The following is a 17,458-nucleotide window of genomic DNA, read 5'->3' on the forward strand; positions in this document are numbered from 1 at the left end:
CCCCTCTTGGCTGCCATCAGTGTAGAAAAAATTCACTAAAAGGTTCAAAACTATATTAGGGACTTCAACCAACCTGATATGTGTTGGAGGGACAACACAGCAGGGCACAAGCAAACCAGAAGGTTCCTAGAATGCATTGATGCTTCCTTCTCCAAGTGATAGAGGAGGCAATCAGGAAAAGTGCTATGCTATCAGCGGAGGGGTATGGACAAATGCTCATGGACCATTATGGTTGGCAAAAATGTCAGCTTTACTAGAAGAAAGACAGCTTATATACTGCTTATGACACACAGACGTGATTCTTTCCCAGGCTGTTATAGTCAAAAGAGAGCAAACTCTTTTAAAGTTTGTATAAAAGTTTTATTTAAGGCAAATGAACAAAACAGCGCTGGGCGGACAGGGGTCTCTTGCCCCACCAACGGTCCGCAAATTCAATAAGTTTCAGTTTGTCTTTTATAGGTTTATAACTTCCCGCCTTCCCCAGGGTCTCCTCCTGTTTTCTTTTTTTTTTGTTATCAGTTCAGTTTGCGCATGCTCTGTTCTTGTTGCTAGGGGCCCCTTCTTTCCTGTTTCTTTTCTTTCTTATCAGGTCTGTCTGCCTTCTTTCTCTTATCAGTTGGGTCCGCACAGACTTTGTTTTTGCTGTTAGGGGTCCCTTCTTCCCTGTTTCGTGTCTTCCTTGTCAGACTCTGCTCCTGTTGCTAGGGAAATCTCTTTCTACATATATATCTAAGATCTACGGGTAACATAATAGAATATAGTTCGTCATGATAACATAACATTACAGTTTGCAATTACAGTATTACAAATGTAATTTGATAAGCAAATTATCTCTTTTTGTCTTTATTGACTATCACAATCCCCCCCCTTTTCTTATTCATTAGTAATTTGCTTATCAAACCTTATTACGACTTCTCAAGCTGCAATCAAGGTAGGAAGTTGTTCTGCTTTAGGTGTTTCTTCATTCAATTCCAGATATTGCTGTCTCATTACCATAAGTTGTACCATTTCAACTCTACTTTTAATAAAAGTCACAATTTTATTTAGGATACAAGGACCAAATGTCAAAATAATTAATAGCATTATTAGAGGGCCTATTAGGGTAGAAACTAAAGTAGTTAACCAAGGTGATTGGTTAAACCATGATTCAAACCAGCTCTGTTGAGTTTCTCTTTCCCTTTTTCTTTGAAGAATTCCTTCACGTAATTTAGCCATAGATTCACGAACTACTCCCGAATGATCTGCATACAAGCAACATTCCTCCCCTAATGCAACACATAGCCCCCCTTGTTGTAAGAATATTAAATCTAATCCTCTTCTATTTTGTAAAACTACTTCAGAAAGTGAAGTGAGGGACTTCTCTAAGTATGATATTGATTTTTCAATTCTCACTAAGTCTTCATCAACTGCTGCTCTTAGAGATGTTATCCCTTTATTTTGTTCAAAAAGGGATGCAATTCCCGTGACCGCCCCCGCTGTTCCCAGACTAAGGAGCATGGCAATTGTTATGGCAGTAAGGGATTCCCTTTTTTGTATTCTGTGTTTATTATCATCCCAATGGTCTAAAATCCATTCTCTCGAATGATAAAGTATTCGGGGTATTATCGTTATTTGTACACAGAATTCCTTACTTTCGTTAAATATTTGTAAAGATAAGCAGGGGGTTACGCCAGTCCTTGAGCATATCCACCATCCTTCCCCTCCAGGTATAACCCATTTCTTTGTTTTATTTAGTTTCTTTATGGTATAGCTGCATAAGTCCTTTTTGGTTGGAGGTACATTTCCTATACACACTCCCTGTCCTCTCACCTGCTGGAGAGTGATTCCTATCTTTTTCTCTTCCCAATTACATTGTGTAGGGTCGCCCTGATTGGATATTTTAAATGAGGTGTTCAAAGCTATCCCTTCATAAAATGGGGGTTTGATATCATAGCACAACCAACAGGAATTAGTCATGTTAGAGTCAGTGTGGTTAAGTGTATAGTAGGCCGCTTGCATTAATCGTAATAATGGTTCTGTTTTCTCATATACCTTGGTGTAGGTTAAGGTTACACTAGAGTTGTTAAAGTTAACATGGTTGGGTTCGGATATATAATAAGGCCAATGGCAAACACTTTACCCAATTCATTTTAGTTTCTGTCATTAATTTAGTCAATTGTTTCTTTATTTCACCATTCATTCTTTCCACTTTACCGGAACTTTGTGGATGCCAAGGAGTATGATATTCCCACTTGGTTCCAAAAAGCTCTGTTGTTTCTTTGATTATTTTAGAGGTAAAGTGTGGTCCCCTGTCCGAATCCACCACTGCCACAGCACCGTACCATGGAATAATTTCTTCTAATAAAATCTTAATCACAGTTTTAGCGGTACACCTTGCCACGGGAAAAGCTTCTACAAAGTGGGTGAGATGGTCCACTAACACCAGTAGGTGGCGATACCTTCCTACTTTAGGTAGCTCAGTAAAATCTGTCTGTACTTTCTCAAACGGTCTTTTAGCTAATTCTCGTCCCCCTTGTACCCATTTTCTCAATTGTCTTTTATTTACCCTTTGACAGATTAAACACCCTTCAAGAGTTCTTTTTGCTATTCCATAAGCTCCCACACAGACGAATTTGTTTTCAAATTGATCCACTAAAGCTTGTGTCCCCCAGTGTGTCTGCTCATGTAATTTTCTCATTATTCTCTGAGCAAGACCTTTTGGGAGCACGTCCCGACCATCTGGTAATAACCACTTATTGTTTTCTTCTTTCACTCCAGACTGTTGCAGTTTTTCTTTTTCTTGTTCACCAAAGCTTTTCGGAATGTCTATGTCCTCCTGTTCTGAACTAACCATTAATAATAAAGCCGCCCTTTTTGCTTCTTCATCTGCTAAGTTATTGCTTCTAACAGTAACCTTTAGTCCTTTTTGATGTCCCTTAATATATACAACTGCAATCTGTTTTGGTTTTCTCAGAGTCTTTAGAATTTCTCGAATCAAAGTCTCATGAATGAGTCCCTTACCTTGTGTATTGATCAGTCCTCTTTCTTCCCATATTTTGCCGAAAGTATGAACCACCCCAAACGCATACTTAGAATCTGTGAATATAGTGCCTGCTTTTCCATCTAATAGCCGTAAAACTCTCAACAGTGCATATAACTCACAAGCCTGAGCTGACCATGTCTTGTCTAAGGGCCCAGACTCCCTGACTTGAAAAGTCACTCCATCTATTACTGTGTATCCTGACTTCCAGTTCCCATTAACTACCCTAGATGAACCATCTATGTATAGTTTCTCTCCTTCACTCAGTTCTTCTTCTTCTAAATCTTCACTAATTTTTGTCTGTAAATTTATTACTTGTAGGCAATCATGTACCAGGTCTCCTTTGGGCTCCCCATATAGGAAATGGGCTGGATTTTGTAGATTTGTCACTTCTAGTTCTAATTTTGGTGAATGTAATTAAATGTTTTCATATTTTAACAGCCGGCTATCTGTCAGCCATTTCTCAGCTCTCTGTTGCAATACTCCCCTTATATTGTGAGGGGTAAAAACTCTCAATTCTCCTCCAAAGGTCACTTTTGTAGCTTCTTCAACTAACAAAGCCGTAGCAACTATAACTTGCACACAGGTCAGCCATCCCCTACTGACTGGATCTAATAATTTGGAATAGTATCCGACTGGTTTTCTCTGTCCGGCCCAGGTCTGAGTTAAGACTCCATAGGCCATACCATTTTCAGTATTTACAAATAGATAAAAAGGTTTTCGATTGTCTGGCAAACTTAACACAGGTGCATTTACCAAATCTTCCTTCAATTTTTCTAGTTGTTTTCATCCTTGTCACTCCACTTCACTAACCCGTCTTTTGTCAATTTTTCATATAAGAACTTAACCTTACTACTGTAATTTTCAATCCATTGTCGGCAGTACCCAAATAATCCCAAAAGCTGTCTAATCTGTCTTTTAGTTTTGGGCATAGGCAGTGACAAAATTCCATTCACTCGATCAGGGTCTAATCTTTTATGTCCCTTACTCAGCCAGTGTCCCAAATATTTAACTTCTTCTTCTGTAAATTGTAGCTTAGACTTTGATACTTTCAGACCTTTTAAACTCAGAAAATTCAGGAGTCTAATGCTTTCGTCCCTGACAGCTTCTGACTTTTCCCCAGCAATTAACAAATCGTCTACATATTGAATTAGGACAGTGCCCTTGCGGGGTTCAAAAGATTCTAATAAATGCTCCAAAGCTTGCCCAAATAAATTAGGGGACTCTGTAAATCCCTGAGGTAGGACAGTCCACCTAAGCTGCTGTTTCCTATGAGAATCAGGGTCCTCCCATTCAAAGGCAAAATAATCCCTGCTGTCCTTTTTAAGGGGACAAGCCCAAAAAGCATCCTTCAGAACAATCACGCTATACCATTTGTGTTCAGGGGAAAGTTGGTTTAATAAAGTGTATGGGTTAGCCACCACTGGAAACCAGGTAATTGTTCATTTATTCACCTCTCTTAAGTCCTGTACCAATCGATAGGACCCATCAGATTTCTTTACTGGCAAAATGGGGGTATTATGAGGTGACATACATGGTTCTAACAGTCCCTGTGTTGAGTCGTTCTATAATGGGCTTAAGTCCGACTCTTCCTTCATGAGGGATAGGATATTGCTTTACTCTTATTGGCTCCCCCAAATTTCGGATGGAAACCTCAAGTGGTTTTATATCTAACTTTCCCACAGAATCAGGGGTATACCACACTTCAGGATTTATCCTCTTTTCATCCTCTGCCGTAAGGGAGTATATTTTAGTTTGTATTTCCTGCTCCTTTTCTTCTAAATTAATTCCCAGTTCTATTATCAAATCTCTCCCTAATAGATTATATTCAGCCTCAGGAACTAACAAAAATGTTCCTAATGCATATTTATTTTGGGCTTCTATTTCCACGTCTTTGATGAGGGGTACTTTAAAAGGTCCCCTTTAGCTCCTACTACTAGGACTGTGTCTGAGGAGGTCATACAGCCCAGAGGTAGTTTTTGTACAGTTGATTTTTCTGCCCCCGAGTCCACTAGGAACTCAAATTCTTGTTGCTGAGGACCCAATTTAAGTTTTATCAAGGGCTCAGTTTTCTTTTGGGTCCCCAGCAGATAGAGCCCCTGACCCCTTCAATCTTCCTGATAGATTCGGTCATCCTGCAGCCTTTTTCTGCAATTTCTCTGCACATGTCCTCTCTGTCCACAGTAATAACACTCTACCTCACTTAAGTCTGGTCGACCACGTTCCCTGGGTAGTTCATGTCTAACAAATCCACGAGGGATCCTTCGTCTTTGATTTCTGTCTCCCCTCTGTCCTCGTATAGCTGCCACTAAAACCTTGGTCTGCCTTCTTTGCATCTCCACCTGCTTCTTCTGCATTTCTTCTTGTCTTTTCTGTAATTCCTCCTGTTTCTCCTCCTGTCTTTTCTGTAATTCCTCCTGTCTCTCCTCCTGTCTTTTCTGCATTTCCTCTTCTCTCCTTTGCCTTTCCTCTTCTTTTTCTTCGTCCCTTCGTACATATACCCTCTGAGCTTCCCTTAGCAACTCGTCCAAGCCTTTTGCCTGCCAGTCATCACTTTTTTCCAACTTTTTCCGAATGTCCTCCCATGCTCCCCGCACAAATTGCATCTTAAACATAGCTCCCCCCATCATATCCTCCTGCGGATCCATGCCAGAATAAAGTTGAAAGCTCTTCCTTAATCTTTCCAGCCACTCTGTAGGTGATTCATCTTTTCTCTGGTATTCTTTAAAAACTTTGTCAATATTCTGTCCTGTAGGGACTGCTTCTCTTATACCCTGAACTATAATAGTCCTTAAATCAGCCATGTGAGCTCTATGAGCCGGTTCCTGGTTATTCCAGTCAGGTCTCTGAAGAGGCCACTTGGTGTCAGCAGCCGGCCCCTGCTGATGTCTCTGATCCCACTGTTTCATTCCTGCCGCTCTAATCATACCTCGTTCTTCCACCGTAAATAATATTCCCAAAATTGCTTGCATCTCTTCCCATGTGTAAAGATTTGACCCTAGAAACTGGTCAAATCTTTCAGATACTCCCATAGGGTCCTCTAACAATTTCCCCATCTCTTTCTTAAATTCTCTCACATCCCCTGAATTTAAGGGAGCAGACACAAACCCTATCCTAGCATCTTGTCCCCCCATTGCAATCTCCCTTAAAGGATATAACTGACCTCTCATCTTTTGTTTTGCCCTAGTCTGGCTCCTCGTCACTCTCCTGCTATCAGCAGGTGAGGGAGGTGAAGAGTTCTCAGATAGAAGGGGTTCTGGTTCTGTTGGGGCAGAGGGCTGAAATGTCGGTGCTGGAATGGGTGCAGGTTGTGGAGGGGGTGAGATATATGGTGGAGGATATCTTTGGCAATCCTCCAGATCCCAGTTATTCTTCTTCTGCTTTTTACTTCTTAAAGGAAACAAATAATGCCTGGTGTCTGATCTCGTCCATAAACTAGCATACTCGCTTTCTTCTGCACAAATCGGCTCTTTATTATTCACATACAGATTTGGAGCCTGACATATCCAGTCCTCAAATGAACCATATACTGGCCAATACAAATGGTCCTGCCTTATTTGCTTCCCCCCCATACCTCCATGCAATAATGCACCATCTTTTCTCTCAATTTTCCTTCTCTAGAGGGATAATCATCCCAATACTTAATCATAACTCCTAAAGGACTATCTGGAGGTATGCTTGGTAACCTTACCACTAACTCATCCTCGGGCTCTCTCCTCTTCTGCACGGTATCCTGCAACTTCTCCTTGTGATCACTTATTCCAACCCCCTCCCTAGGTTTTTCCTCAGTCTTAGGACTGTCCTGACTTGTTTTACAGCCACCCATGGGAACAGAAGATTTACTTTTTTTCTGCCCCATCTTCCAAAGTGCCCTCACACACACACACACACAATTCACTCGCTTCCCTCCGTTCGTGACTTGGCCCCTCTCGGGGTACAAGAACTGCACTAATAGGAGGTCCCACTCACTTCGCCCTACTGGACATCTCAGTCGTTTGCACTCCGGGATCCCCTCCCAACCGAAAAGGGAGTTCGCAAATACTTACCTCACCCTGGGTAAGCCTTTGTCCAGCTCCTCACTGAACGGTCCCTTCCCCGACCGGACGGCACCTGAAACCCTTACTCTCTCCTGGAGTAAGTCTCCGTTCGAACCCCTGCCGAACAGACCCCTTCCCGAATGAAGAGGATTTACTACACACTCTCTTTTTTTTTTCTTTCCTGAGTGAGTCTTCGCCCGGATTTTGTGCACAAAGATTACAGGGAACTGCAGTGATTTATTTGCTTATTTGCCTTTTCTAAATCTTTTCGGTTGGAACCTCAGAGTCTGTGGCGCAGGAGGGTCCTACTGTCCAGGAACTCTGATCCGAGTCACGGCACCAAGTTGTTATAGTCAAAACAGAGCAAACTCTTTTAAAGTTTGTATAAAAGTTTTATTTAGGCAAATGAGCAAAACAGCGCTGGGCGGACAGGGGTCTCTTGCCCCACCAATGGTCCGCAAATTCAATAAGTTTCAGTTTGTCTTTTATAGGTTTATAGCTTCCCGCCTTCCCCAGGGTCTCCTCCTGTTTTCTTTTTTTTTCGTTATCAGTTCAGTTTGTGCATGCTCTGTTCTTGTTGCTAGGGGCCCCTTCTTCCCTGTTTCTTTTCTTTCTTATCAGCTCTGCCTGTCGTCTTCTTCTTATCAGGTCTGTCTGCCTTCTTTCTCTTATCAGCTGGGTCCGCACAGATTCTGTTTTTGTTGTTAGGGGTCCCTTCTTCCCTGTTTCGTGTCTTCCTTGTCAGACTCTGCTCCGGTTGCTAGGGAAATCTCTTTCTACTTATATATCTAAGATCTACAGGTAACATAATAGAATATAGTTCATCACGATAACATAACATTACAGTTTGCAATTACAGTATTACAAATGTAATTTGATAAGCAAATTATCTCTTTTTGTCTTTATTGACTATCACACAGGCCACATTGGGTACATAAGGAAAACATACTGTGTTGTACAGTACTAATTGGACCACCGCAGGTGTCCATAAAACTTGTTTTCCTGCCAAAAGAACTCCTCTTTCACCTTGGCACAAGGCCTGCAACCATATTAGTGGCATAGTATTTTTTTTACTGTCTGCACCCAGCCATGCCAAGGCAGAGGTCGCAGAAAAGCAATAGAAATTGTTCACACAATTTCTGCATCCTCCAACACTATGCTGGACCTTGTTCTCACCAACAAGGAGAGACTAGTGGGGAATGTGAAGCTCAAGGACAGCTTTGACTGCAGTGATCATGAAATGATGGAGTTTGAGGTTCTTAAGGCAGTGAGGAGGGTGCACAGCAAGCTCACTACCCTGAACTTCAGGCCTCTTCAGGGATCTGCTTGGTAGAGTACCATGGCATAATGCCAAAGGGCAGAGGAGCCCAAGAAAGATGGTTGATATTCAAGGATCACCTCCTCCAAGCTCAGGAGCAATGCATCCCAACAAAGAGGAAGTCAGGTAAAACTGCCAGGAGGCCTGCATGGATTAACAAGGAGCTCCTGGACAAAATCAAATGCAAAAAGGAAGCCTACAGAGGGTGGAAGCAGGGGCAGGTAGCCTGGGAAAAATACAGAGAGATTGTCTGAGCAGCCGGGGATCAGGTCAGAAAAACATCAAAGGTAACAAGAAAAGCTGGCGATAAATGGTAGGCTAGGGAAAATGTGGGCCCTCTCTGGAAGGAAACAGGAGACCTGGTTACCTGGGATATGGAGAAGGCTGACATACTCAATGACTTTTTTGCCTCAGTCTTCACTAGCAAATGCTCTAGGCACACCTCCCAAGTTGCAGAAGTTTGCAGAAGGCAAAGGCAGAGATTGGGAGAACAAAGAACTGCCCGCTGTAGAAGACCAGTTTCAAGACCATCTAAGAAACATGAAGGCACACAAGTCCATGGAACCTGACGAGATGCATCCACGGGTCCTGAGGGAATTGGCTGAGGAAGCAACTAAGCCATTATACATCTTATTTGAGAAGTCATGGCAGTACGGTGAAGCTCCCACCGACTGGAAAAGGGGAAACATAACCTTCATTTTTAAAAAGGAAATAAGGAAGACCCAGGGAACTACAAGCTGGTCAGTCTTACCTCAGTGTCTGGCAAGATCATGGAGCAGATCCTCCTAGAAACTATGCTAAGGCACATGGAAAATAAGGAGGTTATTGGTGGCAGCCAACATGGCTTCACTAAAGGCAAATCATGCCTGAGAAATTTGGTGGCCTTCTATGACAGAGTTACAGAGGTGGTGGATGAGGGGAGAGCAACTGATATCATCTACCTGGACTTGTGTAACAACCAGATAAAATAGAAATGCCAAAAACAGTGTTTCGCCACTGTTTCTGCATGTCAAAACTTAATACCAAAAATTCTCTATCAGCTTTCTTGCCAGAAGCCCTTACCAGAGCTTCCTGCTGGAGTTTTCCTGCCAAAAGATCCTGCTATTGTTTATGGTTATCATATCTCTTCGAACATCTGAATAGGGCTATGTGCCAAGAAACCATGTACAACCTCCTTTAAACCCTATAAAAGTTGAGGAAAAATTTTGGAAAATTAGGAAGAGGAAAGAGACAGAGAGAGAACCGGTTACAGTAGCCGAGCATCTCTCCCCACCTCCCCCTTGCCTTTTCTCCTCCACTGCAAGCTGCCTGCCTGCCACCAGAGACTGAAACTCTGCCGACCTGGAGAGAACTGAGACCCACTGTGCCACATGTGTGAGTTATACCTTATCCTCCTACCCTTACCATATTTCTGAGGGCCGAAAGGTGCTGCTGAATCGGGACCCTGCATGGCCTGGGACATGGCTCAAACGTGAGTGGCAAAGCCACACATCCTGGCTGCATTCCAGAGAACTAAGCTGCTAAGACACTCCCCCCCCCCCCCCTCCCCCCGCAGCTAAAGAAGATAACATTGAAAAGCAGCAGTGACAGAGAAAAAAAAGGCAGAAACTGCTCCCCCCCCATCTCGGCTGAAAAGGCAATTCGGTGGTAACTTTTCTATGCTTCTAAAAGTAATCTTAGCTTTTTCCAACATTTTCTTAATTTTTCCTCTTTCTCTTTGCATCTCTTTCAATTAATAAAATAAAAATATCAGGTTTTGGTATCAACAGATAATTTTGTTTGAGTTTTAATTTTGCTCGGGGGAATATTCAAATCTGAAGTTCTTTCTGCAACACTTAAGCAGATTGTAACAACTTGTGCAAAGCATTTGACACTGTCCTGCGTGACATCCTTGTCTTTGAACTGAAGAGACATGGATTTGCTGGATGGACTCAAAGAGTTGGGGTCAATGGCTCAATGTCCAAGTGGAGACCAGCGATGAGTGGTGTTCCTCAGGGGTCCATATTGGGACCAGTGCTGTTGAACATTGTTATGACCCTCCCCAGAAGGGGAGGGTGTCCTAGGTTAAAAAGGGCTTTTCCCCGGAGTTGGAAAGTGGTTAACTCCGGGGGGGTGGTGTTTCTTGGTGTTGACCCAATCAGCACCCCTGCAAAATTAAAACATATCACACCAGACCAGAAAAGAAGGAGATGATGTAGCTGGAAGAGAATAGCCATGGTCTGAGCCACGAGGAGGTAGGGGCCAGCGAACCCCGCTGGGGGCCGAAGCCCCCCAGCCCCCTGGCTGGGGGCTGCAGGAGCTTGGAACAGTGTTAAACTCGGCCAAGTACTGTAGCTAAGAACTGGAGGAAATTTCCTTGCTGTTAGTGGGCAGCAGAAGACAGAAAAGCAGAGGCAGAGGCAGCGCTGAGTGGAGAGCTGTGGTTGAGAGCCAAAAGAGATAACAAGCAACAGAGATGGCACATAGCCGGCTGAGAGAGATGCAGAGATGTTCCTGCAGGAGGAAGAGCTGGCAACAGAACAGAGAAAACTCAATGAAGACTGTTTTGGGGGTAAGACTGAATTAAATCTCCCCAAAACCCCTTTTAGAGATCCTCTTTTAGAAAAAGGGGTGGACTTCCATTCAAAGGGAGTTCCGAAATGCAGCAGCATTGGAGAAGAGGAGTGAAAGTCTCTAAGGAAGTCCCCCGAAGGCTCGGGCTCAAGGGATTGGGATTTTCACAAAGTAAGAACAGAAAAATTCTGACTACAATACTCAAATCTGCTGCCTTAAAAATAAAGGACACTAACTAATACCACAGAAACTAATTTGAAGGAACTGTGACCTGAAAGGTGACAAAAGGACTTTTCTCTTTTCTTCCTAGACTCTTGCTGAAGAAAAGAGAGATTTGATGTAATGTAAATATATTATTTTATCGTAGAAGAGATAGTTATGTTGTTACCTATATATATGTATGTAAATAAACCTTGTAAGTATTTTCCCCTTCCCCCAATGCTGAGTAGCTGTGTTTTGTCTGAAAACCCTCTCACACTGAAGCAAATTGTGGGAGGGGGGCTTGGACTTGGAAATTGGATTTTTGAGGGTCTCAAACTGCTACAGAGGGTAACCCAGATTCTTGTTAATAAATCCCTTGGGGTGGACTATAGTGAAACAACACTGAATAATCGGTGTTTGTAAACATATATACATAGGGTTTATTATAGAACAATTTTGTTTCAAAGGTAAACAGGTATGTTGCCATTTTGGGTGTTATCATCTATAGCAATATAGCACTATTAAAGCATAGCAACATTAAAGCATAAAAATACCACTTAAGGAAATGCATAAGGGAAGGAGGAGAAAGAAAGGATAAAAGTGGAAAGATATATATAGTCACCGCCTGCTGGATCCAGCGATGAAACTTGATAGTTGCAACTTCCATGTCTGTTGGTTGAAGTGGTAGTCTTGATCTGTTGGGGCTGGGGAAAGCCCTTCACAAAACTCAAAGATTTCATGAGTAATTATACACTTCAAGCTCAGACGGGAACACCTAGTACCTTCCCAGGGCAGGGAGTTTTACAATGGATAGTGTCACAGGACGTCACAAGTCTCTGACATCTCCTAAGACATTTCAGCTGCCTATTATATCAGCATCAATCCTGGTCCATCATGGTCCAACATTTGAGATGCATAGCCCAGGATGGATGCAAAATGTCTTGGGGGTTTGTGTTGGTTTGGACCTGGCTTCCCGCCAAGTTCCTGGAGACCCAGCAAAAAAGCTTACTTCCCAGAGAGAAAAAAAACAATGAAATAGCAGAGCTATAGCAAAAATATATATTTTACATATATCACAGTTATATGCAATTACAAACTCCCCCCCAAAAGGGGAAGGAAAAGGGAAAAGGGAACAAAAACACAAAAGAAAACCCAAAACAGGTATGCACAATCGATAAAGAACTAGCAAAAGAAAATCTTACTACTTTCCTTGAGAAAGCAGGATCACGCCAAGCACCGCCATCACCCTCTGCCTCCCGGATCGACAGAAACAACAGGCTCCCTATGCCCGACCAGGCCTCAGTCCCCTACATGAGCGAGAGAGGCTGCAGGAGTCTCCTGTCTCCAAACCTCGCCGGAAGAAAAGAGAGACAATCTCTCCTCCCCTCATATTTATATGTCTGTTTACGTAAAGGAATAGGGTGGAATACTTTCTTGGTTTTGACCTTGGTTACCAGGACGGAAGGCCTAGACTCAAAACCATTACAGGGTTCCCAAAGGGATTTTTACAACAGAGTTATCTTGTAAGGGAGGACATTGGCATGATAAGGATTATCCCACCTTGCAGGATTTGCCTCTTCTTAGTCTCTTCCCTTATCTGGCAATCCAGTTCTAGCTTCAGGTATGCATGCCCCTTGGCACCTGGGATAGTTGGACAATGGCACCCACTTATCTGATCTGAAGGTCCTTTCAGAGTAGGCATATTCAGGGAAGGGTAGGCTTTGCTGGGTGAGCAGCTCTTTCTTTGCAGTTTGTTACAGTGGACAAAAGTCTTTTGGTGATTTTACAATGTTTAAGCCATTAACTATTTCAGTCTCTGACAAACATAGTTTTCAGTGACATGGACAGTGGGATTGAGTGCACCCTCAGCAAATTTGTGAATGACACCAAGCTGATAGATATGACTGATACTCTAGAGGGAAGGGTTACCATCCAGAGGATCCTTGACAGGCTTGAGAGGTGGACCCCGTGTTAACCTCATGAAATTCAACAAGGTCAAGTGTAAGGTCCTGAACCTGGCTTGGGGCAATCCCTGATATAAATGCAGGCTGTGGGATTTTTGTGATTTCTGGTACCACTAGTCGGATCCAGAGGAGGACCAGAACTTCAACAGGACTGCGACTGCCACTTTCGACAAAACTCCGATCATTTCTTCGACAGACCTGCGACCATCATTCCGACCAACAGGTTTCCTTTCCTTTTACTTTGCCTCCAGGAGGACCACATGGTGCACAGTCCTTGTCCCAGGTGCTGGGTTATACATCTGTCTTTGTGGGTTAAAACCAGTTTTCTCTGTATCATTGTATTTATTGTAATCTTTTTCTAGTAAATTGTACTCTGACTTGTAATCTCTCTTGAGCTGGGTTCATTTCTCTGGACGGTTTACTTTTAAACCAGCACAGGTATCCCCACAAAGTCCGGGCATGTGTCCCAGGACCTTGGACACCCCATCAGCTGGAACAGCGCTGGAGCCAGGACTGGTGATCTTTCTTTCTTCCTTCCTTTCTTCCTCTCTTTCTCTCTCCCTCTTTCTAATCTCTGTCTCTTAATTTTCCCTTTCATCCTATCCATTATTCAAAACCCATGGCCATGTGTTTATACTAGAAGATAAGGGACTAACTTATACCAATTTCTATGTCAAGTGTATAACTTACTAATAAAACTTTGTAAGCATTTGCCACCCCTCTGACTTTTGTTGTTCCTTTTTGACCACGAGCATCTGCGCACCTGTGTGTTCCCTTTCCTTTTGGAGTGGGATGCTGTTTCAACCCGCTTAGGTACAGAGAGGCGAAGTGTGCCTCAATCCGTAAATGCAGGAAGGAATTTAGGTTTGAATATATGTGAAAGCAAGATTAAGAAACAAACAAGATCAAATGTTGGTATCCAAAACAATAATTCAACTTTATTAAGTATGAAAAGAGGCAGAGAGAGAAAGGAGGAAAAATAGAGAAAAGTGGGAAAAGCTAAGAATAATCACAAGAAGCACAGAAAAGAGTTTACCACCATCATGAATTCAGGGCTGTATTTTGTTCTTGGTGATGGGGGCGGTTCTTCATCGGGTCATTCTCCAGTCTTTTGTCTCTGCAATGTGAGTGGAGTTCTCGCAGCGTGTCGGCCCTGCGGCACGTCCTGGGTCCAGTCGGGCTGGTTGCAGTGCTGAGTAGGCAGTGCTGGGGCACGTCACATGTGTGGGCACTGGCGTGTGTGTCTGCGGCATGTGCTGGGCAACAGCATGTGTGTGCCTGCAGCATGTGCCAGCCATGTGTGTGGGGGCAGGGTTTCCCGCCTTGGTCCATGCCATGCAACCCTGGCTTGCTGGAATGTGGGGGAATCACTGCAGCTGCTCTGTGAGTGTGGGGACTGAAGTGTGTCCCTGTGGCACGTGTGGGGGGCAGGGATTCCCACCTTCGATCTTCCATGTAGCGTGCCTGATCCCAAGGCGTGTCTTCGATCTCTCCCCCCGGGTGCATCTCTGGCACTTAGGGTCGGGGTCGGCATGCCTTATGGCAGGTGGTAACTATGTAACAGCACATCCCACGCACCGCATACAGGTACTGCTGTAACAGTCAAAATAATTTGCTTCTTGCAGTTCAAACAAAAACAAACAGCAGGCAATGGCAGAGTGTGTCTGTCAGTTCTTTACAGATGCCACAGGGATAAAGGGATTGAAAGCAGCCCTGAGGAGAAGGACTTTGGGATGTTAGTGGATGAGAAGCTTGACATGACCTGGCAATATGCACTTGCAACCCAGAAAGCCAACCATATTCTGGGCTGCATAAAAAGAAGCATGACCAACAGTTTGAGGGAGGTGATTTTGCCCCTCTACTCTGCTCTCGTGAGACTCCACCTGGACTACTGTGTTCAGCTCTGGGGCCCCCAACATAAGAAGGACATGTAGCTGTTGGAGCAAGTCCAACGAAAGTACAGCGAGGAAGACCAGAATGCTGGAGCACCTCTCCCATGAAGACAGGCTGAGAGAGCTGGGGTTGTTCAGCCTGGAGAAGAGAAGGCTCCGGGGAGACCTTATAGCAGCTTTCCAGTGCTTAAAGAGGGATTACGAGAGAGCTGGAGAACTTTTCTCAAGGGCATTGTCTTGGTTTGAGCCCCCCTCCCTTCCAGGTTCAGAGGGGCCCTGAGTTAGAGCTGATTGGTCCCGGGACAGTCTCCCCTGAGGAACCAATCAGATCTGGTTTTGTTTCGCTCCTGTGAAAATTAGATATCGACAACCAGCCGGAAGTGAGTTGGTGGAGTTGTGTGTGAGAGCGTGTGAGAGGGAGAGAGTAGCTGGAGGGGTGGACGGGGCCCCCCCTGAACCCGGGGGGGGCCCCGTGCCCCCACGGTCCTGGCTTGGCCAGGGCTGGAGGCAGCATGTAAGAGTGTGTGTGTGTGTGTGTGTGTGTGTGTGTGTGTGTGTGTGTGTGTGTGTTGTGAGAGAGACTCACAACCGTTGAGGTAAGAGGGAGAGAGGCAAGCCCCTCACGAGAAGGCCAAGCCCTTTCCTCCCCCCGCAGCCAGACTGCAGAGCTCGGGACAGCTCATAACTGGACCGAATTCCTGTAGCCAGCTAGGGGGCTTTTTTCCCCCCACTGCATGGGGTGGATTTTAAGATTCAGTATTTTAAGCTGAGTCAAGGAGGATGGGCTGAAAGAAGCTCAGTGCCAGGAGAAGAAGAACTCCAGGCAAAATTGGATACGGGCCAAGCAGGCTCGGAGGTGCTCTGCGTCAGCTTTGGACGTAGACTGCCGAAATTGAGAGCTGCAGCAGCTGGAGAAGAGTGAGAGAGCCAACTAGCAGCAGGCATGTTCCGGGTCAGAACTCAAAACAGCATCTTACCCCTGGGAGGAAACCTTCACAAAACCAAGGAGGAAGGACTCAGAGCTATCTCCTTGGACCTCGTGATGAAGAGGAGACTTCAGCACAGAACTGAGACTGGTGGGGGGGTGGTCAGAAGGAACTCTTTTCCCTGATACCCCAATGAGAGAAAGACTGCTTACCTATCAGCCTGAGGGTTTCTCCTGAACTGACTGTGGGAGGGGTCCGAGGGGTGATAGAAGTGTGTTAATATTGTGTATATGTAATTGCTTTTAGTTTGTACAGCATTTATTTTGCACAGGAATAAACGCATATATTCCCTTCCCCCATACAGAGGTGTGCCTGACAGAAAATTTCTCTTTGGTGTTGAGGTAAATTGGGGGAGGGAAGCTTGGAGACTGGATTTTTGTGGGGTCAAACCCCCACAGGCATGTAGTGATAGGACAAGGGGGAATGGCTTTAAACTGAAAGAGGGTAGATTTAGATTAGATATTTGGAAGAAATTAATTACTCTGAGGGTAGTCAGGCACTGGAACAGGTTGCCCAGAGAAGTTGTAGATACCCCATCCCTGGAGGTGTTCAAGGCCCGGTTGGGTGGGGCTTGGAGCAACCCAGTCTAGTGAAGGGTGTCCCTGCCCATGGCAGGGGCTTGGAACTAGATGATCTTTAAGGTCCTTTCAAACCCAAACCATTCTATGATTTAGGAAGAGGGTTTTTATCCTACAGGCATGAATCCGACTTGCAAAGAGAAATGGAAAATCCAGATAATCCCAGGCAAACAAGTGGAACTTAAGGCCTACATATAAAGTTGTCAGCACAAGACTGAGGCATTAGCATACAATACATTTGTGCTCTTCTCATCATGTTTCAGGGATAGCTCTCAGTATATGATTTGGTCCAGGTTTTTTCAGCATTCAAAACCTAATATACTTGTATATTAGCAAGCAAAAGGTTGATTCCTCCTAGATAAAGGGATTTCAGTGCCTATGTACCGATAACTGGCCTTCATGACTTGTGGCCGGATGGGAAATATGCAGTCAAATAATTATAAGTGCTGAGATTCTGTAAATGCATTCAGGTTTGTAGTTGTCTAGGAATAACCAGCAATCCCTGGCCCTGGAGTTTGAGGTCCTGAACCTGTTTTGCTGGCCCCTTACTTCCAGATCGCCTTCATGGGTCTGTAGAGCTCTGAACAAACTTGTTTTATCCACCTACATTAGTTAAAAAAAAAAACCTTTGAAAGAATAACTTGTCCTTGCAAGTTTGATACTAGCTCAGAACTGGTCTGCTCCACAGCCTGCATGAGGCTGGTGCAGGATGTGAGAGCAGTATTACCACTGTGCTCTGTGTCTTGGGCACTGGGTAGAAATGTGCTTTGCATCCTCATGCCTTGTCTGTGTGAGATTTGTATTGTGGGATGATTTGGTGGGGCACAGATCTGTTATTTGTAACTGTGGGGTCCCTTAGCTTTCCTTCAAAACAACCCTCTGAGGTACTTTCAATGTTACCATAAGCCAG

Source organism: Neopelma chrysocephalum, unplaced genomic scaffold (assembly GCF_003984885.1).
Source record: "Neopelma chrysocephalum unplaced genomic scaffold, ASM398488v2 Primary Assembly neopelma1_96860, whole genome shotgun sequence".
NCBI lineage: Eukaryota > Metazoa > Chordata > Aves > Passeriformes > Pipridae > Neopelma > Neopelma chrysocephalum.